At 40.2% G+C, this 22,960-nt stretch overlaps 1 protein-coding gene across 1 annotated transcript in view; it reads left to right on the top strand.

The window, feature by feature from the left end:
- DCHS2 (dachsous cadherin-related 2) overlaps positions 1–22,960 on the top strand; it is a gene marked incomplete at both ends in the record, with an annotated part of 287,003 nt that overhangs the window by 76,013 nt on the left and 188,030 nt on the right. The window lies entirely within an intron of this gene.

The raw sequence follows: 22,960 nt of genomic DNA, 5'->3' as shown, positions 1-22,960 counted from the left end.
AGATTTCTCTAAGAGTTTCCTGAATGTTTAGAATCATAATCAGATGTCCTGCTAGAACCTCATACTTTAATTGCGTTCATTTGCTTTTCTTTTCAAACTTGTGTGGTTCTCTAAACATCAGCAGCATTGTCCTTTTACCCAGTTCTCTCTTTCCCATTCCTTTGGACCCCAACACCACATATTTACCAAACCTTAACACATCTGTATTTTCTAATGTCTGGAATCGTCCCTCTCTTTTTGTTTTCATGCTTCTTATATGTTTGTACCTTTATACCTAACTGGATTTCTTATCTCCAGTCTTCCCTCTTCCAATCTGCTACTAAATTAAGTTCCTCTGAAGTACAGCTCAGGCCATATTGCTCTCTTGCTCCCTACTCTTCATGGTTCCTGAACTTGAGTTCAGAGCATCATGTGATATGGCCCCAGACCACATCCCCAACCTAGCTCCTCACTTACCACCTTCATCCACACTCCCTCAGCCAATCTGGGCGTGAATATTCTAGAATATTCTGTCTGTTGCCTGCTTACAATGTGTAGGATGATTGATTGGCTTCAACTATATATTTTATCACAAAATTCCTATGTGATAGGTTTTATTCTTTCCATTTTACAGAGCCTTTCCCTAGGTCGCTCTGTAGTAAGTGATGGAGCTGAGCTTCAAGCCGAGTCTTTCCAGCTCCGAGGCCATTGTTCTTTCCAGGACAGTCTCCAACTCTTTGCACTTGCGTCTTCAGTTCTGTGTGGAATCCCCTTTCCCTTTATTTCTATGTGACTGAAATTTCTCCATCTTTCACGACAACTCAGATGCCACCTTCTCAGTGAAACATTCTTGAATCACTGTAGCTCTGAGTAACCACTGGTTCCCCATGGGTTTTATCTCTTTTATAGGTCAACACTTTGCATTATGGTCCTTCATATACAGGTCATGTGAGGGGTCATATGTGACTTCCTGCTTCTTCCCTTACATTGTCAGGTATTAGCACTGATGAACAGAATGCTTCCTGATCCAAAGAACACAAAATGTAACAATAGTGGTCTTAAAGGATCTGTGTTATCAGTAGTCACCAAGTAAGGACACCTGTTCTCTGTTAGCTATTCACAACTACCTTTCACTGTCTGCCACCAAGAAGTAATTAAAGTTGAAGTGTATATTTAGACGAGATAAGATAAAATAGAATTTCTCTCCCTTGTTGTTGTAGGAGGAGTTGGATGGCCAACTGGGGTTGGGGTTGGGAGTGGGTAGGAAGGTCTGGGGCCCCAGGAAGAGTCTGGCATGTGATTTTGATCTAGGCAGGCTGCACATTGATCCTGAGGAAAACAGAGGCCACGAGGTCAACCAAGGAAGGAAACTGAAACACAAGGCATCGTTGGGGATCAAAGGAAGGGCCAGGGATCCCCCTGCCCCTACCTGGGCCCCAAGATGTTCCAGTCCAGGGGAGAAGGTGGGGTATCGGTGGCAGAATGTCTCACTAGTTGAGTGGAGTGGGATACTGAACCCCTCCTTATTTTTTCCCCAAGGCCAGAATGGCTCCCAGAGAGTGGGTGGGTACAGGGGAGAAGCAATTAGACATGCTTGGCTGGGGTGAGTGGCCTGTGGTGTGTGGGCTGAGAAGCTGACGACAGGATTACTTTTATTTTATCTTTTAACATCTTTATTGGAGTATAATTGCTTTACAATGGTGTGTTAGTTTCTGTTTTATAACACAGTGAATCAGTTATACATATACATATGTTCCCATATCTCTTCCCTCTTGCGTCTCCCTCCCTCCCACCCTCCCTATCCCACCACTCTAGGTGGTCACAAAACACTGAGCTGATCTCCCTGTGCTATGCGGCTGCTTCCCACTAGCTATCTATTTTATGTTTGGTGGTGTGTATATGTCCAGGCCACTCTCTCACTTTGTCACAGCTTACCCTTCGCCCCCTGTTTAACAATTGGTTATTGTTCACTGAAGCCCTGTGGCCTTGGGAGTTAGCTCACAGCTCTGTGTTTTGCCTTAGTTAAGTGGAGCCTGATGAAGCAGAAATGCATTTTCTATCATATGATGTAGAGACCTGGTGGATGGAAATTCAGTTCCTGCTAAGTGTTAAAATGCTAAGTTCTCCAAATTAACTATCATGTCAGTTTCAGAGTTCCAGTTTTAATGATTAAGGGGACCTGCTAATTGGTATTTGGCTTCTAAATAGAGGAGGGATTTTGTATTCTTACTAGATGGTTTTCAGCAACATTCACAAGTGATGTCGGTCGATTAAATTATTCTATCTGGAAGAAATGTAGCTTTTATTTAGCTTAGGAATTTTGAACAGGGAAGCATCCTCCAAAGTCCACCTGAGGGACCGCAAGAGCTGGGACTGCTGTTTCCAAGTATTTGCATGTTGTGGATGGACCACAAAACTGCTTATCCCCCTGATGGCACTAGAGCTTTCAAAAAGTCTTTAGTCCTCTCATTCAAGGACTTTGGGATGACTTTGGTGGTCAGTCTCCTTACTGAAATGATAGACCCTAGCAGGCCCTGTTGCACAGCACAGTGAATAATTGCTGTCACCTGTTACTTGGTCATGAGTCCCTGAGTCCAGAGATCCTGTTTATCTCCCACTGTCAAGGTATGCTTATCAGGAATCTGCTTTGCGCAGTGAGGTCTTCTCTCCTGCTTGGAAAAGTTGTTAATTAAAATGGAAATAGAGCTGTCGAAAGTGAACTATTGAGTTCCATGGTTATCTTTGGACTCTCTACCTATCCTAGATGTCATTATCACAGGGGAGGGAGGGGTCCTACTGTGGGCATCCTCCAGAGACCATTCACTGCCTGGCAGAGGAGGAGGTGGTATTTGCAGATAACGCAATCCTGAATCTTAAATAGGACAGGCTTGAAGGAAAATTACCTTCCTGGTTTCCGTGAGGCATCTGATTTGAGGTAAAGCCTCAGGCACGCAGGCGTAACGAATTTACTAAGAGCTCATAAGATTTCTGACAAGTTGCAGCTTTTAAAACCCTTAGTGCCAGTGTACATATATTTCTTCACAATGTGCAGTTGGGCTGTTTATCCTGAAATCCAAGTGATTTTAGTTTGATTTAGTAATTCAATTTAATGCCTGCATGATTCATTTTCTCAAAAGAAAATTCATTTTAGTTGTTTAGATCTGTAGCTTGCTTTCATCTTCATTTTCTGTTCTTATATGTTTTTTTGTTCTATCCACTGTAAATTTTCATTTTTCCACAGCCTGTATTTTCTTGTTTTCTTTAGCTCCTTATGATCAGTGTGTAAAGACTAGTGAAGCTTTTCATTTTCTTTTTCAGATATTATACACATTTGCTTCATATGTTCACAGGTTCTTTTCTTGGTTCAGTTGTACTATTGTTTACATTTGCTCAGTGACTTACTTCTTCTTATGCCCTGAATTGTAGTTATTCAGGATCCAATTTACTTCTTTCTTCTTCTTGAATGCTTTGATTCTCAAAGCTCCTTGCTTTTACTTGCTGTTGCAGCCCTATCTACTATTGCTTGTAAAAGAAGCCTTTTTTTTTCTTTTCCATTGTAGCTTATTAGAAGATATTGAATATAGCTCCCTGTGTTATACAGTAAATCCTTGTTTATCTATTTTATATATAGTAGTGTGTATCTGTTAATCCCAAACTCCTAATTTATCCTTCCCTCCCTTCCCCTTTGGTAACCATAAGTTTGTTTTCTATGTCTGTGAGTCTGTTTCTGTTTTGTAAATAAGTTCATTTGCACTATCTTTAATTTTTATTTATTTTCAAAAAAAATTTAAAATTGAGTTATAGTTGCTTTACAATATTGTGTTAGTTTCTGCTGTACAGCAAAGTGAATCACTATACGTATACATATATCCTCTCTTTTTTGATTTCCTTCCCATTTAGGTCACCACAGAGCACTGAGGAGAGTTCCCTGTGCTATATATACCAGGTTCTCATTAGTTATCTATTTTATACAAAGTAGTGTGTATATGTCAATCCCAATCTCCCAGTTCATCCCACCCCACCCTCTCCTTGGTGTCCACATGTTTGTTCTCTATGTCTGTGTCTCTATTTCTGCTTTGCAAATAGGTTCATCTGTACCATTTTTCTAGATTCCACATACATGTGTTAATATATGATATTTGTTTTTCTCTTTCTGACTTACTTCACTCTGTATGACAGACTCTATGTCCACCCACATCTCTACAAATGACCCAATTTCATTCCTTTTTAAGGATGAGTAATATTCCATTGTATATATGTACCACAACTTCTTCATCCATTCATCTGTCGATGGACATTTAAGTTGCGTCCATGTCCTGGCTATTGTAAATAGTGCTGCAATGAAAATTGGGGTACATGTGTCTTTTTGAATTATGGTTTTCTCAGAGTATATGCCCAATACCGGGATTGCTGGGTCATATGGTAATACCATTTTTAGTTTTTTAAGGAACCTCCATACTGTTCTCTATAGTGGCTGTATCAATTTACATTCCCATCATCAGTGCAAGAGGGTTTGCTTTTCTCCACACCCTCTCCAGCACTTATTGTTTGTAGATTTTTTGATGATGGCCATTCTGACCGGTATGAGATGATACCTGACTGTAGTTTTGATTTGCATTTCTGTAATAACTAGTGATGTTGACCATCTTTTCATGTGCCTCTTGGCCATCTGTACGTCTTCTTTGGAGAAATGTCTGTTTAGATCTTCTGCCCATTTTTGGATTGGGTTGTTTGTCTTTTTGATATAGAGAGAGCTCCATTAGCTCTTTGTATATTTTGGAGATTAATCCCTTGTCAGTTGCTTCGTTTGAAAATATTTTCTCCCATTCTGAGGGTTATCATTTCGTCTTGTTTATGGCTTCCTTTGTTATGCAAAAGCCTTTAAGTTTAATTGGGTCCCATTTGTTTATTTTTACTTTTATTTTCATTACTCTAGGAGGTGGGTCAAAAAAGAAAATATCTTGCTGTGATTTATGTCAAAGAGTGTTCTTCCTATGTTTTCCTCTAAGAGTTTTATAGTGTCCGGGCTTACATTTAGGTCTTTAATCCATTTTGAGTTTATTTTTGTGTATGGTGTTAGGGAGTGTTCTAATTTCATTCTTTTACATGTAGCTGTCCAGTTTTCCCAGCAGTGCTTATTGAAGAGACTGTCTTTTCTCCATTGTATATTCTATTTCCTTTGTCATAGATTAGGTGACTGTAGGTGCATGGGTTTATCTCCGGGCTTTCTATCCTATTCTATTGATCTATATTTCTGTTTTTGCACCAGTACCATACTGTCTTCATTACTGTAGCTTTGTAGTATAGTCTGAAATCAGGGAGCCTGTTTCCTCCAGCTCCGTTTTTCTTTCTCAAGATTGCTTTGGCTATTCAGGGTCTTTTGTGTTTCCATACAAATTGTAAAATTTTTTTTTCTAATTCTGTGAAAAAAGCCATTGGTAATTTGATAGGGATTGCATTGAATCTGTAGATCACTTTGGGTAATATAGTCATTTTCACAATATTGATTCTTCCAATACAAGATCATGATATATCTCTCCATCTGTTTGCATCCTCTTTGATTTCTTTCATTAGTATCTTATAGTTTCTATGTACAGATCTTTTGCCTCCTTAGGTAGGTTTATTCCTAGATATTCTATTCTTTTTGTTGCAATGGTAAATGAGATTATTTCCTTAATTTCTCTTTCTGATCTTTTGTTGTTTTTGTATGGGAATGCAAGAGATTTCTGTGCATTAATTTTGTATCCTGCAACTTTACCACATTCATTGATTAGTTCTTGTAGTTTTCTGGTGTCATCTTTAGGACTTTCTATGTATAGTATCATGTCATCTGCAAAGAGTGACAGTTTTACTTCTTCTTTTCCAATTTGGATTCGTTTTATTTCTTTTTCTTCTCTGATTGTCGTGGCTAGGACTTCCAAAACTATGTTGAACAATAGTGGTGAGAGTGGACATCCTTGTCTTCTTCCTGATTTTAGAGGAAATGCTTTCAGTTTTTCACCACTGAAAATGACATTTGCTGTGGGTTTTGTTGTATCTGGCCTTTATTATGTTGAGGTAGGTTCCTTCTATGCCCACTTTCTGGAGAGTCTTTATAATAAAAGGGTGTTGAATTTTGTCAGAAGATTTTTCTGCATCTATTGAGATGATCATATGGTTTTTATTGTTCAGTTTGTTAATACGGTGTATCACATTGATTGATTTGCATATATTGAAGAATCCTTGCAACCCTGGGATAAATCCCACTTGATCATGGTGTATGATACTTTTAATGTGTTGTTGGATTTCATTTGCTAGTATTTTGTTGAGGATTTTTGTGTCTATATTCATCAGTGATATTGGTCTGTAATTTTCTTTTCTTGTAGTATCTTTGTCTGGTTTTAGTATCAGGGTGATGGTGGCCTCATAGAATGAGCTTGGGAGTGTTCTTCCCTCTGCAATTTTTTAGAAGATTTTGAGAAGGGTGGGTGTTAGCTCTTATGTAAATGTTTGATAGAATTCACCTGTGAAGCCATCTGGTCCTGGAATTTTGTTTGTTGGAAAATTTAAAATCACGATTTCAATTTCATTACTTGTGATTGGTCTGTTTATATTTTCTATTTCTTCCTGGCTCAGTCTTGGAAGGTTATACCTTTCTAAGAATTTGTCCATTTTTTCCAGTTTGCCCATTTTTTCCACATAGAGTTGCTTGTAGTAATCTCTTATGATGCTTTGTATTTCTGCAGTGTCCATTGTAGCTTCTCCTTTTTCATTTCTAATTTTATTGATTTGAGTCCTCTCCATCTTTTTCATGATGAGTCTGGCTAAAGGTTTATCAATTTTGTTTATCTTCTCAGAGAACCAGATTTTAGTTTTATTGATCTTTGCTATTGTTTTCTTTGTTTCTATTTCATTTATTTCTGCTCTGATCATTATGATTTCTTTCCTTCTGCTAACTTTGGGTTTTGTTTGTTCTTCTTTCTGTAGTTCCTTTAGGTGTAAGGTTAGATTGTTTATTTGAGATTTTTCTTGTTTCTTGAGGTAGGATTTTATTGCTATAAATTTCCCTCTTAGAACTGCTTTTGCTGCATCCCATAGGTTTTGGATCGTCATGTTTCCATTGTCATTTGTCTCTAGGTATTTTTTGATTTCCTCTTCGATTTCTTCAGTGATTTCTTGGTTATTTAGTAGCGTACTGTTTAGCCTTCATGTGTTTGTGTTCTTTACAGTTATTTTTTCCTGTAATTGATTTCTAATCTCATAGCATTGTGGTCAGAAAAGAAGTTTGATATGATTTCAATTTTCTTAAATTTACTAGGCTTCATTTGTGACCCAAGGTGTGATCTATCCTGAAGAATGTTCCATGTGCACTTGGGAAGAAAGTCTATTCTGCTGCTTTCGGATGGAATGTCCTATAAATATCAATTAAGTCTATCTGGTCTATTGTGTCATTTAAAGCTTGTGTTTCCTTGTTTATTTTCTGTCTGGATGATCTGTCCATTGGTGTAAGTAGGGTGTTAACGTCTCCCACTATTATTGTGTTACTGTTGATTTCCCCTTTAATGGCTGTTAGCAGTTGCCTTATGTATTGAGGTGCTCCTATATTGGGTGCATAAATATTTATAATTGTTATGTTTTCTTCTTGGATTGATCCCTTGATCATTATGTGGTATCCTTCCTTGTCTCTTGTGACAGACTCTTTATTTTAGAGTCTATTTTATCTGATATGAGTATTGCTACTCCAGCTTTCTTTTGATTTCCATTTGCATGGAATATCTTTTTCCATCCCCTCACCTTCAGTTTGTAGGTGTCCCTAGGTCTGAAGTGGGTCTCTTGTAGGCATTATATATACAGGTCTTATTTTTGTATCCTTGCAGCCAGTCTGTGTCTTTTGGTTGGAGCATTTAATCCATTCACATTTAAGGTAATTATCGATATGTATGTTCCTATTCCCATTTTCTTTATTGCTTTGGGTTTGTTTTTGTAGGTCTTTTTCTTCTCTTGTGTTTCTTGCCTAGAGAACTTCCTTTAGCATTTGTTGTAAAGCTGGTCTGGTGGTGCTGAACTCTCTTAGCCTTTGCTTGCCTGTAAAGCTTTTGATTTCTCCATTGGATCTGAATTAGAGCCTTGCTGGGTAGAGTATTCTTGGTTGTAGGTTTTTCCCTTTCATCACTTTAATGTATCTTGTCACTGCCTTCTGGCCTGCAGATTTTCTGCTGCAAAAGCTGCTGATAACCTTATGGAGATTCCCCTGTATGTTATTTTTTTGCTTTTCCCTTGCTGCTTTTAATATTTTTTCTTTGAACTTCATTTTTGTTAGTTTGATTAATATGTGACTTGACATGTTTCTCCTTGGGTTTATCCTGTATGGGACTCTCTGGGCTTCCTGGACTTGGGTGGCTATTTCCTTTCCCATGTTAAGGAAGTTTTCGACTATAATCTCTTCATATATTTTCTTAGGCCCTTTCTCTTTCTCTTCTTCTTCTGAGACCCGTATAATTCAAATGTTGGTGCATTTAATGTTGTCCCAGAAGTCTCTTAGACTGTCCTCATTTCTTTTCATTCTTTTTTTTTTATTCTGCTCCTTGGCAGTTATTTCCACCATTCTCTCTTCTTCTTTCTTCTGCCTCAATTATTCTGGTATTGATTCCTTCTGGTGTATTTTAAATTTCAGTTATTGTGCTGTTCATCACTGTTTGTTTGTTCTTTAGCTCTTCTAGGTCTTTGTTAAACAATTCTTGTATTTTCTCAATACATGCCTCCATTCTTTTTTTGAGATTTTGGATCATCTTTACCTTGCTTTTTAACCTTGCTTGTTCATCTGTAACATATTTTTTTGTTGTCTCTTTTTTTTTATGGGTGGTGCTGTGTTCCTTTCTTACTGGTTGTTTGGCCTGAAGTGTCCAGCACTGGAGTTTGCAGGCAGTTGGGTGGAACTGGGTTTTGGTGCTGAGATGAGGATCTCTGGGAGAGCTCACACCAATTAATATTCCCTGGGCCCTGAAGTTCTCTGTTAGTCCAGTGGCTTGGACTTAGTGCTCCCACCACAGGAGCTCAGGCCTGATCCCTGGCTTGGGAACAAAGATCTCGCAATACATGCAACACAGCAAAAAAAAAAAGCCACAACAAAAAAGAGCAGAACAATAACAAGGAATAAAAAATAAAATAAAATTAGAAAAATGAAAACTATATTAGAAAAAATAAAACAAAAAAAAATCAAACAGAACCACAGCAGCAAAAAAATAAAATAAAATAATAAAATAAATAAAAAATAAAATTAAAAGATTAGAATAAAAAAATAAGCAAAAAGAAAATAAAAAATTCCCTGGTACCTCTGCTATCAGTGTTCTTACCCCCATGGTGAGCTACAGCCTATTCCTGCCTCCCAAAAGGCCCTCCAAGACCTCTATGTAGGTCTCTGGGCCTGTTGTGTCAGCCCCATCTTTGCCATCTCACCCGCATCTGCTCCTGAAAGTGGTCCAGAGCACACATACCTGTGCAGGCCAGCTGGGGCACAGGCGTCCACAGGCATGCCTGCAGGGGCTAGCGCAGTTGGAGGAGGGCTTGGAGGGGGTGGCACTCATCCCTCCTTAACCCTCATGGCCAGAGGAAGCCCTGTCAGGAGCAGCACTTGGACTGCAAGGACCCACACGGCCAGAGGATGCTTTGGTGGAGGTGGGGCTCAGGGCCAGGACCCACGCTGTCAGAGGGGTCCCTGGGATGGAGGAACACTCAGGCCTGGGACCTGCACAGCCAGAGGGGGCCCTGGGGGGTATCTCAGGCCTGGGACCCATGCAGCTGGAGGGGGTTTTGGGTGGGGGCCCAGGCCCAGAACCTGCATGGCTGGAGGGGACCCTGGGGGCCCAGGCCTGGGAACCCAGCATGCTCACTGGAGCCCATGCAGGTGGGGGAGACACTGGTTGCATTCCCCTCTGATCCCCAGATCCTCTGAAGGTTCCTCTCTGTCCCTGCCAATACCCTCTCGTGAGTGGGCCCCTCTGAGTGTGGGAACCTCTATTCTCCCCAGCCCCCCTTCAGGGGTGCTGGTCCCATCCTGCCTCCACCCTTTCCCCACCTCCTTCCCTCCCATATCCTACCTGGTTTTGTGGGGATTCCTCCCATCCCTTTAGGTGTCTGAGGTCCCCCACCAGTGCCCAGTGTGTATTTTAGAATCCACATATAAGTGATATCATATAATATTGGTTTTTCTCCGTCTGACTTACTTCACTTAGTATGATAATCTCTAGGTCCATCCATATTGCTGCAAATGGCATTATTTCATTCTTTTTTATGGCTGAATAATATTCCATTGTATGTACCACACATTCTTTATCCATTTGTCTGTTGATGGACACTAAGGTTGCTTCCATGTCTTGGCTGTTATAAATAATGCTGCTATGAACATTGGGGTGTAGTATCTTTTCAAATTTGAGCTTTCATCTTTTCCAGATATATGCCCAGGAGTGGGATTCATGGATTACATGGCAACTCTATTTTTAGTTTTTTAAGGACCCTCCATACTGTTCTCCATAGTGACTGCACCAACTTAACATTCCCACCAACAGTGTAGGAAGGTTCCCTTTTCTAAAGGAGCCTTTTTATAGTTGGATGCCATTTACTCATTTATTGATTCAACAAGAATTTATTAACCTCCTACTATGTGCTTCTACAGTACAATAATTTGTCAACGATGATTTGAACATATTTTTATAAGGCCATCAAGCTTGAAGAAGATAAAGTGCGATGCTTTTAGACTCTGCTGCCGAAAGTGTGGTCCCTGGAGTGGTAACATTGGCATCACCTAGGAATTTGTTAGAAATGCAGAGGCTCAGGCCCTGCCCATGATGTACTGAACCAGAATCTGCATTGAAACAGTATCCTCAGGTGATTTGCATACATCTTAACGTTCAAGAAGAGTGTGCATTGGTGTATAAAAATGTTAAGGATGCATTAGTACATTTTAATTATTTGCAAATTATTGATAACATGTACAAATACAGATTACAGACTGAGTTTTATTATCTCAGTGATGAAAAGAAGCTCTCCTTCAAAATCAGAGAGACATATTGCAGGGGCTTCGAGCCAAGCTCACTTTTTTGATTTGTTGGTAGTTTGACAAATCATTTTTGAAACATCTCTCTGTATGATATAGGCAGGAATGAGACATAGATCCTGGTTTCAGGGAACCTACATTTTAGCAGGAGAGACAACCAATTACTCAATTATAAAAATTATTTTGGGGACATAAAAGGAATGAAGTTCTGATACATGCTACAGCATCAATGAACCTTGAAACCATTGTGCTTAGTGAAAGAAACCAGTCATAGAAAACCACATTTTATATGATTCCATTCATATGAAAAGTTCAGAATAGGGAAAGTCTATAGAGACAGAAAGTAATTTAGTGTTAGCTTAGGGCTAGAGTAAGGGTATTTGGGAGGGGGGCCAGGGATGGATAGGGCAGTGATAGATAAAGGGTATGTTTCTTTTGGAGATGACGAAAATGTTCTATAATTGGCTGTGGTGATGGTTGTCCATATCTATGAATATACTAAAAACCATTGAATTCTACCCTTTAAATGTGTGAAATTTATGGTGTGTGAATTTTATGTTATGTGAATTATAATGATTAGAATGTTAACGATTATTTTGGGGAGGACCAAGAGAAAGAGTATTGGATGCTATGAGTGTGTATAGTGAGGGCTTTAGGCCTGGACACTAAAGTCTTCTTTGATTGGGTGTCCCTTCAGCGGAGCTTTGAGGAATGAGTGGAAATCACCTGGGCAAGGGCAGGGGGATTCAGAGCATTCCAGGTAGAGGGAACAGCATTGCCTGGGGACTATGGTAGGAAGACTCCACAAAAAATGAAGACCTGAAAGCCTAGTGTGATGGAGCACAGGGGCCAAGGGGAGGAGAGTGTCATGGGTGAAGCTGATGAGATGGTGGGGCCCAGGTCATGAGGGGTCTTCAGGATGTAAAGGTCTTTACGCTAAGACAATAGAAAATTACTGAAAAGCTTTAATAATGAACAGGTGTGATTTTTTTTTTTTTTTGATCGCTCTGAATTTCGGGTGGAGAATGGATTGGGTAGGGACCAAGAATGGAAATGGAAGACCTTTGTAGATTATTGTATAGTCCAGCGTTTGGACGAATGTGGTCACAGTGGAGGAGAATAATGGATGTTTCAGGATATGTTTTGAATGTAGAGTCAACACTTACTGATGGAGTGGGACTGGGTAAAGAAAAGGCTGAATCAAGGATGACTCTTGGGTTTGTGACTTGTACATCTCTATCAGTTCAGTGTTGGACATGTTTAGTTTGAGGGAACTGTGGTCATGCACATGGAGATGCTGAAGAGTTGTATTTAGAGGACTAGGACTCAAATGAGTGTTCTGGGCAGATGATGAAATTGAAGCGTTGTTAGCATGTGGGTGGTAGTTAAAGTCATGGGTGAAGATGAAATGGCTTCAATAGAGAACATAGCATGAAAAGAGACTGAAGACCAAACCTCTAAGGAATGCCAGTACCGAAAGGTTGCATGGAAGAGGATGAGTCAGCTTAGCAGACTGAGAGGGGTATTTAGAGAAGTAGGAGGGAAACCAAAAGTATGGATCAGTGAAATAAGAAGAGAATGTATCATGAAGTAAGGAGTAGGAGCTCTGTTGAATGATGCTCAGAGGTTACATATAATGATGATGGAAATGTTTATTGGCTTTAGCAAACAAGGAGGCTCTTTGTGACTTTATCAAGAGCCTTTTCAATGGAGTGATGGGGCGGTAAACCAGATCGGAGCAGATTAAGGAGGGAGTGAGAAGTGAGGAAGTAGAAAGAGTGTGGAAACTCATTTGAACTGTTTAGCTGCAACAGGGTGGAGGGAGAAAGGGCTGTGGCTGTAAGGGAAAAAAGTGGGTTCAAGTCAGCATTTTAAAGGACTTAAGCATATTTAAACACTGATGAGAAGGGTCTAGTAAAAAGGGGAAATTTTTATAGGGAAAGAAGTGATGCTTTAATGATGTATTTTGATGCTTAATCAGATATTTCATATTCTGTAAATATTTACTGAGCTTTCACTTTGTGCCAGGCATTATACTGGAACTAGGGTTATAGCAAAGACAAGGAGTTTCTGCCCATTGGTTACTTCCCATGACGCCTCCTAGTGGCTAAAGTTCCTTAAGACCAGGTTCTTAGTCTTCACTCTGCTTTACCAGTATCTAGATAATGCCTATCATACAAAAGATGTCAATAAATTTTGCTGAAATGTGTTATTAAACCCACTTTCAGTAGGTGTGATTTGGGGGTGATTGTTTCAATAATGGTGGCATATGTATTATACTTAGTAGTAATTACCAGTGATAGGCAATGATAAGGATTAGGTTTAGTAAGTACCTACCACTCACTAATGCCAAAAGAATTTCCCTCCATAGCTACCAACCCCCTAGAATCTCCCACAAGCCACTCCTTTTTGTCCCTCCCCTCCCCTCTCCATCTAGTCTCCCCATTCCATTGAGTCTACCTGTACCTATGGTAGATGTCAAGTCCATCCTATTCACTCAGCCCCCATGGCCATTGGTTTAAACCTTCACTATTTCTCACCTGTGTTGATCTAACAGTCACCTAACCCATCTGACTTACCCTCTTCCAAGTCATCATCCTACACTGTTCCCAGAGAGTGTTCTTAAGGCAAGTGGGTGTGACTCTCGGGTGAAAAGACTTCAGGATACACTTCAACCCTTTGTCATGTCCTCCTTGCCTGCATCTATCCAGCCTCACCCCCAGCTTCCCCTACACCCCACATTCACTCATAGCAAAATACCTGTCCACTTACACTGTCTTCTCTGGCTTTGTTTATTTGTTTTTGTTCTAGTTCTAAGACTTGGTTCAAGCATCACTGCACTTCCTCTCCTGGAAACCCCTCTACATGTTCAGACTGAGTCGGTTGCTTCCTTTCCTCTCTGCTCCTATAGCGCCGTGTCCATACTTCCTAATGTATCCTGCTCTCTTTAGTATAATTGCTGTTTCTCAATTTCCCACACAGTGTAGAATTTGCTTGAGTTCCTCATAAATTTTGACTGAACAGTTCAATATTCAAGTAGATGAAAAATCTACTTATAATCACCTAAGTCTAGAACCTTACTCTTTCCTATGTAAACACAAAATCATTTGTGCACTGATTTAATATGCTCTGAATTACCCAAGAATACAACTACCATGTAAGTTGAGGGAAGGTGATACTTTGTTGTCTCTGTAACTGTACCGTTTTGCAAAATACATCACTGATGCTAGCATTGCCTGCTAAATCACGCCACCAATTCAGGAGGCCTGTGTCAGTCTGCATTTGTAGCTGGCCTGTGCACGCTGACTTTGTGTGGGTGTGTGTGCACATGAATATGCACTGATTTAGCCCTTATTTTAAAATGTCAAATATGAAGCATTCAGGTGCAACATTTATGCTGATTCTCTGTGTGTATATCTTTTTGTAGCCCTTATTTCAAATTATAAAATATATACAAAGGCATATTGAATGGTGTCTTATTTCTCATAATTCCATACTTGCTCATTAGGTGGTGGAGGAGGGATAAATTAAGAATTTGGGAGTAACATATACACACTACTATATATGAAATAGATAATCAACAAGGACCTACTGTATAGCACAGGGAACTCTACTCAATATCCTGTAATAGCCTATATGGAAAAAGAATCTGAAAAATTATATATATATATACACATATATATATACATATATATGTATAACTGAATTACTTTGCTGTACACCTGAAACCAACACAACATTGTAAATCAACTATACTTCAATAAAAAATTTGTGCACATATTTCCCTCATTATGTGTCCTTGTATAGTCATACCTGAATCATTATATATTGAAATATGTGCTATTTTATTATAAATTACTTTCCTTTTATTTTTTCCTTTATATCACAGATAGGAGATTTATATTGATTTTACAAAAGATAGAAAGGGTATGTATTACAAAATGTTTACTATAAAAGGAGGGCATGGATCTAAAAGGGGAAGAACATCGGTATTTAGTGTCCAAACACATAGGGTCTTATTTTGTTACATCGACTTTTCTAAAATAGACACATTAATAAAATACTTTTTAAACATCTGTGATATATTTTTTCTTGTTTTAGCTTCAGGGGTATGATAATCATTGTTTTGTAAATGGTGAAAGAGGGAAAGGGAGGATCAGTGAATGGATGAAAGGCACTCACCCACTCGGGGAGCCCTGAAAGGGGCTTCAGCTGATTGAAAAGTTGTGTCCTGTCCTTTGTCGGTCCCTGGTCTGGGCACTGAGGCATCTGGGTCATACATACACCAGGACCATCTGCTTGACTTCGGGCAAGATCTTAGAGGTGTCTGAGCCTCATTTTCTACAAATCTAAAATAAAAGGGATAGATTTGATTATTTTGATGTTTTTCATATTTATTCCAATAACTGTGTCCCAGGATGAATACTATGAAACACAGATGCATTTAAAACTATCCTGTTTACTAGGAAGAATTTTACTACCAGAAAATTTGAAAGTATAATATGAAGTTGACCATGAGAAAGGCAAACTCCCAAATCAAGAATGGTCAGGTGCTTTTCCTATTAACAGTTGTTCACTTTTTCTGCCAGCCACTGGGGTTTGCTGGCTGAAATGGTTAGGGAAAATATTGCAAAAGAAAAGATTAAAATTGAGAAAATTCTTTTTATTAACTTATTTTGTTTTCTGAAAGTTGGGAAACAGCACGTGGTTCTGTCTTGGTAGTGGGAGATAGAAAGAGAACTGAAAGTCTGATTATTAAGGTTGTTTTTACTATTCAGAGTTTTTTTTGGTGCAGGTCCTCCTAGTCTAGGACATTATTTTTCTTTAGGCCGTGGTAGAGTTGTTAGATATAGCGAATAAAAATACAGGACACCCAGTTAAATTCGAATTTCAGCTAAACAACAATTTTTAAAAGTATAAGTATGTTCCAAATATTGTGTGGAGCAATGTGACTTCTAAAATGTTAATGTTAGCAGTCTGCTAATGTTTGAGGGTTTTTCTTGTCTGAGGTCCAAAAAATATCACAAAGTTCCAGCCTTGAAAGAAGCTCACAGGGGCCACAGTTGCTAGGAGGGAGTTAAGTCCAGCAACCATTGGTAAGAACAGAGTGCTTTGGCTTGACTGTAAAGAGTTACCTAGTTTAGCTAAGAAAGTCTGGGAAGGGCTACTCATCTTGAACATCAAACTGTCAGAAATCTGCTTACAGTTACACCAGGGAGTCCACAGTGTAAATGGGAAGGAATGACTCTTGAGTCCCCACCCCGCTGACGAGCCACGCACTCCGGACTGTCATGAGGGTCTGAAGGTGGTGGCTTCCGACAGAGGCCGCCCAGGCAAGCGGGTAAATATGGTAATAAACCTGCCCCCGGGGGCTGGACGGGCAGTGCAGAAGGGATGGACAGACAGAGTCCGGGTGGACAGGGAAGGAGTGTGTTGGTTTTGGCCCTGGAGTGTAAAAAAACATCTGGGAAATAAAATGAATGAAGCTGACTGCAAATGTGAACCTTTGCCAAGATCGTGTAAGAAGGTGCAGCGAGGAACTGGAGCAGATACTGCCTTCCCTCTTCTCGGCCTCCAGCTTTGAGATTTAAAAAACAGCAGAGAAAGCACAGTGTTACACATGGGAACACTGGCGAGATTTATAAACGTTTATTAAGTTGGATTTTCCTCAGTTCCCCTGTGTGGTAAGTTGGTTGCTCTGGAAGTGGGTGGAGCTACCGTGTGATCTGAGAGCGTGGGACGCGCAGAGCCTTCAATCGGCGTGTGTCGAGGTGTCAGAGACGTCGCCTCTAGAGCTGGGAACAAGGAGGAATTCGAGGATCAGATGGCAGGAACGGGGAACAATAGTAAGAGGACTCAGTGTGAGGACAAAATCGGAAGGGAGACTATTTCCTCATGCGTGGGGAACAGCACCAGAGGCCTGAAGGAAAAGAGAAGATGCCGGGTGAACACAGCCTCCCTGGCCAGCCAGCTGCTCACAACCACGTGCGGAGCTGGGAGGGCAGCCCTGACCCTCTGGCTTCTTACCCAGAGGGAAATAGAAAACCCGGCAGCGGGCAGTGACACTGCCTCCTCCCGGTGGTCACAGTCCTCCGTGTTGGCAGGGTGGACCCTCCTTCCAGGCTCCAGGTCTCCAGATCCCTTCTCCTCCTGTGTCCTGTGGGTGTTCCCCAACCCCCACGGAGCTAGTCCTGTCTTAGTGAGCACCCGCTTCCTGCTTGTCCTTCTGCTTGCATCTCATTTCTGCAGAATCAACCTTCCAACTTTTTTGATTGAATATACCTGTGAATAAAAATTGTCACGTACTTGTCTCCAACATACATTTATTTCCTTATAGACTATATATAAGAATTATGTATATATATATATTTAATTATGTATATAAGTATATAATTATGTAAAAATATATGGAATTATAAACAAATCTATATAATACCAGAAATATATATATAATTATATAAATATTTATAAATAAATTATAAAACATTTAAATTGATAAATAACAATTTTACTTATAATTTATAAATAAATACATAAAATATAAAATATATATAAGATAAAATGTTTAAATATCAAAATAAAAAATGGAAGAGGTCAAAAAACTATTAAAATAAATGTATGTTTTTTTCCCACAATTCCATCTGTCCTCTTGGCCAAATCTTGGAGTGCATCTGTGTGGTTGGAGACCCCTGCTGGACAGGAGTGCACCTGAGCCTGAATCTGATCTGGTCTCATAGTCACAGCCTCCCTCACAGCCTCCCTCAGCTCCTGACTGGCTCCCCTTTCTGTAGTGCAGGGCCTGGAGCTCAGTGCCCAATATACAGGGTCCGACTGACTTGAGAATCTTTAGCTAAAAGCACTGACTTTCTGGCTTGCCCTCAGTACAGGAGTAAGTGATAAATACCCGAGTAATCTCATACTGCCTCTGCTTGCTTCTCTGAGTAAGGAGGGATTCTGGCACGTGCCCGAATCAAGGGTAGATCTGGGAGGGAGAATGCTTCCAAGTGATAATGTGGTGACACCCCCAGAGGTCAGGAACCCTTGGGAAGTGGGAGAGGCTGAGTCTCTGAGAAACCTAAGGATATTGAAAATGAGGAAGAAGTTAGGAAGTTCTGTTACAAATGGGTCATGGGCTGCAATCAAACGTATATGCAGTGAAATCTATGCATAGATCAGAACAACTTATGAAATGTGTCATCAGTATTTAAGAGAAAAGATTAGAGATAAATCCTGCTAAGTGATAGAAAATACCCTCAAATTAATAGCAAATTCCTGAAAATACTGTTTATCTTTATGCTTAGTTTCCTCATCTACTAATCTGCAGATAATATGGCTTCATTAGGACCTCACGATTCTCACTAGGATAATTCACAATGATAATTCAGGCATTTAGTGAAAGAAAATAGCCATTTGTTAGGCAACTGAACAGCTGTTAAAGCTTGTTGGAGACAAAGCACAGGGGACAAGCATTTTGCCACACCCACATGAGCTCATGTGGGAACTGTGGACCCAACCTCACTCTATTGGCAGCTGTTGGGAAAGGGCTCCCACTGCGGAACTGCTGCCTTCCCAATGGCGTGACCACTGTGGCAGGTTCAGATCTTTCTAAACCATCCCCTTTTGTCCATCCACTCTTGCTTTTCCCCCATCATCCATCATATCTCATTTAGGAAAGAGGTGAGTGGGGTCTCACTTCCCTTCATTTCTCTATCTTGAATACCTAAATTAATTTTTAGGCATTTATGTAAGAAAAGGCCTATCCCCCTTCTTGGTAAGTATTAATGTCCTAGTACTTTCAAAGCACAGTTTTAGGCAGGAAATGGGGAGGTTGTGTTTGGATGGCAGTCCAATGACAGTAGGTGATAAATTTTTGTTTTGAGTAGGGAAACAAGTGTACAGTGATGTCAGAGATACTTCTTGAATTACTGCCTAATTTTTTGGCAGGTATCATGTTTCCCTTGGCAAGAAAAGGTTGTTTAGAGATGCCTTTTTGTCTTCATTCTGTATTACACTCTCTGGGATTTTTTTGCTTTGCTTCTGCTAATGTTAGAAGCTCAACTTCAGGAAAATAATGTACAGGGTTTGTAGTGAGGTGGATGGACCTAGAGTCTGTCATACAGAGTGAAGTAAGTCAGGAAGAGAAAAAACAAATACCATATGCTAACACATATATATGGAATCTAAGAAAAAAAAAAGAAAAAGGTCATGAAGAACCTAGGGGCAAGATGGGAATAAAGACACAGACCTACTAGAGAATGGACTTGAGGATATGGGGAGGGGGAAGGGTAAGCTGTGACAGTGAGAGAGTGGCATGGACACATATACACTACCAAACGTAAAATAGATAGCTAGTGGGAAGCAGCCGCATAGCACAGGGAGATCAGCTGGGTGCTTTGTGACCACCTAGAGGGGTGGGATAGGGAGGGTGGGAGGGAGGGAGATGCAAGAGGGAAGAGATATGGGAACATATGTATATGTGTAATTGATTTACTTTGTTATAAAGCAGAAACTAACACCATTGTAAAGCAATTATACTCCAATAAAGATGTTAAAAAAATGTACAGGGTTAAGCATTTTGTATTTTTATTGGGTTTAAAGAAATGCTGTATTCAGGCTGAGTTAACACTTTGTTCTAAACTTTGAAAAAATGATTTAATAACTGACAGTGCTTTGGAATCATCTCTTAAACACATAGCAATGTTACTCTGAATTGGAATATATATATAGTTTATTTATTCAACGAATATTCATTGACTGCCTCCTTTCTGTTGGCACTGTTCTAGAAGCTGAGGGTAATAATGGTGAACAAGACATTGGAGCTTATTCTTATTTTTTCGGTGGGGGAAAGAGTACAAAACTCAGTAAATAAACAAATTAATAAGATTACTTCAGATATTAAGTGTGGAAAAGAAAATAAAGCAGAGGTATTTATCAGGGTCTCAGCAAGAAACAGAGGTGTACTTAAATTATAACTGAGAAAAGTTTAATAAAAGTTCTATTTATAAAGATATGGGCAGGAGATGAGTAAGGAAACCTTGGAAATTAATATAGTGTTTTAAGGCTGGAAACAGAGGCAAACCCTGAATTGGAGGACCCAGTTTCCTGAAGGATGGAGAGGACCAGGTGGAGAGGGCCGCTGTACAGAGGCTCTGACTTTCAGTGCGGGCCTCAGCCAGCCCTTGGGTCTCTGTGGGGATGGAACTGAGGAAGTAAGTTGTCCACCGCATGGGCTCCCCACTGGCCTAACCCACTGGACGTCACGTGGTGAGGGAGCTGGAGGATGTAGTCCATACAAGTCAGCCTTCCAGGGAACAGAGCAGGGGGAAAAACGTGGACAGTGTGGGTCTCGAGGAGCATGGAAGACACCCAGAGCCAGAGGGAAATGGAACATTATATACAATGGTTGGTGATCTCAGATGTCATATTGATTCTGCCTTGAAGGCACTTACAGTTTATTTGAAGTGATCCAAAATAAGTTTATGAAAACATAACTAGCAACATAAAACTGGTTATCGGTAATAAAAGTCTAGTACACTCTAACACTTATATTTGAGAACAGGAAGGGATTGCTTCTGGAAGATGCAATTGGAAGATGAAACACTGCATCGAGTGAGGGTAATTGCATTTGAGCTTAAGGAATGAGTAGAGTGTTCATTGTTGGGAAAGAAGAAGTGAACATTCCAGGACTATAAAACATCATGGGTCAAAGTGCAGAGATAGGACATGTTTTAGGAACAATTTGGCTAAAGTGATTGGATGATGCTACAATCCTTTTAGACTCATAGACTTGTATTTAAAATAAACCTACTTCCTTCCCAACTTCTACTCAGTGTAGAAATCGCATTGGTAGGTACTAGCTTGCTGCCATTCTCCCTCCCTCTCTTCCTTTCCCTTCCCCCTTCCTCCTTACCTGTGTGCCTTTTGACAAGCATTTATTGAGCATCTACAGTTTATACACAGTTGTAATAAGGCCCTGTATTGTAGAAGACCATGCTCCTACTCAGGGAGCTCAGTTTCAATTTTATCATTCCAGATGGTTCCAGTTATTCAACAGGATCCTAATAGTAATAGCTAACACGTATTGAACATTTTTTATATACCAGACACTGTCCTTATTTCAGAGGACTTGGTTTGTCTTATGAAGAATGCATTAAAGATTTAGGAGAAGGGGCTATTGAAATGATCTTCCACATTTTGGCCCTACAAAAGTGTGTTGGACTGTTTTAAAAGAAGCATCCAGGGGCTTCCCTGGTGGTGCAGTGATTGAGAGTCCGCCTGCCGATGCAGGGGACACGGGTTCGTGCCCCGGTCTGGGAAGACCCCACATGCCGCGGAGCGGCTAGGCCCGTGAGCCATGGCCGCTGAGCCTGCGCGTCTGGAGCCTGTGCTCCGCAACAGGAGAGGCCACAACAGTGAGAGGCCCGCGTACCGCAAAAATAAATAAATAAATAAATAAATAAATAAATAAATAAATAAAAGAAGCATTCATTTGCTGAAATATTAAATTGACTGACAACCTAGTGCATATCAAGTGTGCCTAAGATTTTAAATTTAACTAGTGTAAGAGGAAGCTCTTTTCATTGACAGACCCATACAGATTGAATTTGGGCCCCAAGTGAGTTCCTTCCTCTCCGTGGCAGCATTGCCCCTGCTTCCCCCTTTCTGGGATTCCAGATCTCAATGCACAGGCAGCCAGGCAGGTGGAAACTTCATGCAACGACTCGAGGGCAGGGAGCTGCAAGAGGCAGCAGGCCTGGGGAGGGGAGCACCCCGTCTCCGCTCCACGGCAGGCTGAGGTCTAAGGAGGGTGGAGCATGGTTTCCTTCCAGCGGAGGGAAGGGAGCTGACTTCCTTCTCTGTACTCAGAGAGATGTTCCTTTAGAGGCTTGCTGTGGTTTCTCTTCACTTCCAATGTTGACAAGACAGAATTCATTTGGAAAAAGAGAGCTCCATGATTCATAATGAGCTATTTTGTGCTTTTAAAAAACAACTCTTTAGAAACTGAATTTTCCTTATAACTCTTAAGTCTTCTATTTTTTTTTTTTTTTTTTTCGGTACGCGGGCCTCTCACTGTTGTGGCCTCTCTCATTGTGGAGCACAGGCTCCGGACGCACAGGCTCAGCGGCCATGGCTCACGAGCCCAGCCGCTCCATGGCATGTGGGATGTTCCCGGACCGGGGCACGAACCCGTGTCCCCTGCATCGGCAGGAGGACTCTCAACCACTGCACCACCAGGGAAGCCCAAATCTTCTATTTATAACCTTAGGCTCGTTTAAAGAAGTGAAGTAATGTATGAAAATGGTGATGGCCTATATTAGGAAAGGCCAGTATATTGCATTTTCCCTGCCCAACATATATGAATTATAGATTGGTCTCCTATGGAAGTTTATCCTCAAGAAACCTAGATAGAATTTTAGTGCTAGTCTTATTAAATTTGTTCATTAAACATAGCTCAGGCACCATAGTAATATTTAAACTGGAGTAATCACTGGGTTGCAAATGAGATATTATTTATTTATTTATTTATTTGTTTGTTAGAACAACTCAGCAAAATAAAATTCCAGTTTATTGTTGGACAACATTGTTTCACACATACATCAAACAGGCCAAAAAAAAAAAAAAAAAAAAAAACAACCCAGCAACTTCATAGAAAAAAAAAGGAAAAAAAAGAAACCTTTTATCTTTGGCCTTTTTAACCATCTCATACAAATCAACTACTTATGGTACATATAAGTATATACACAAAAAATGTTACGGGAATGCTCGGAATAAGATTGTTTTTTTGTTGGTGTTTTTGTTTTTCTTACAAGTTTTTTTTTTTCTCCTTTGAGATTATAATGAACATGGTCACACCACAAGTAAAGTCAGAAGTAGGACAGAGAACGCTTCGAAGGCTGGTTTGGTCATCTGAGATCATTAAAAATGGCTTGACCCCCTAACAATATGTAC

This window comes from Grampus griseus, assembly GCF_964374135.1.
Source record: "Grampus griseus genome assembly, chromosome: 4".
Classification (NCBI taxonomy): Eukaryota; Metazoa; Chordata; class Mammalia; order Artiodactyla; family Delphinidae; genus Grampus; species Grampus griseus.
The sequence above is the reverse complement of the archived record's forward strand: the minus strand, read 5'-3'. Positions and strand labels throughout refer to the sequence as shown.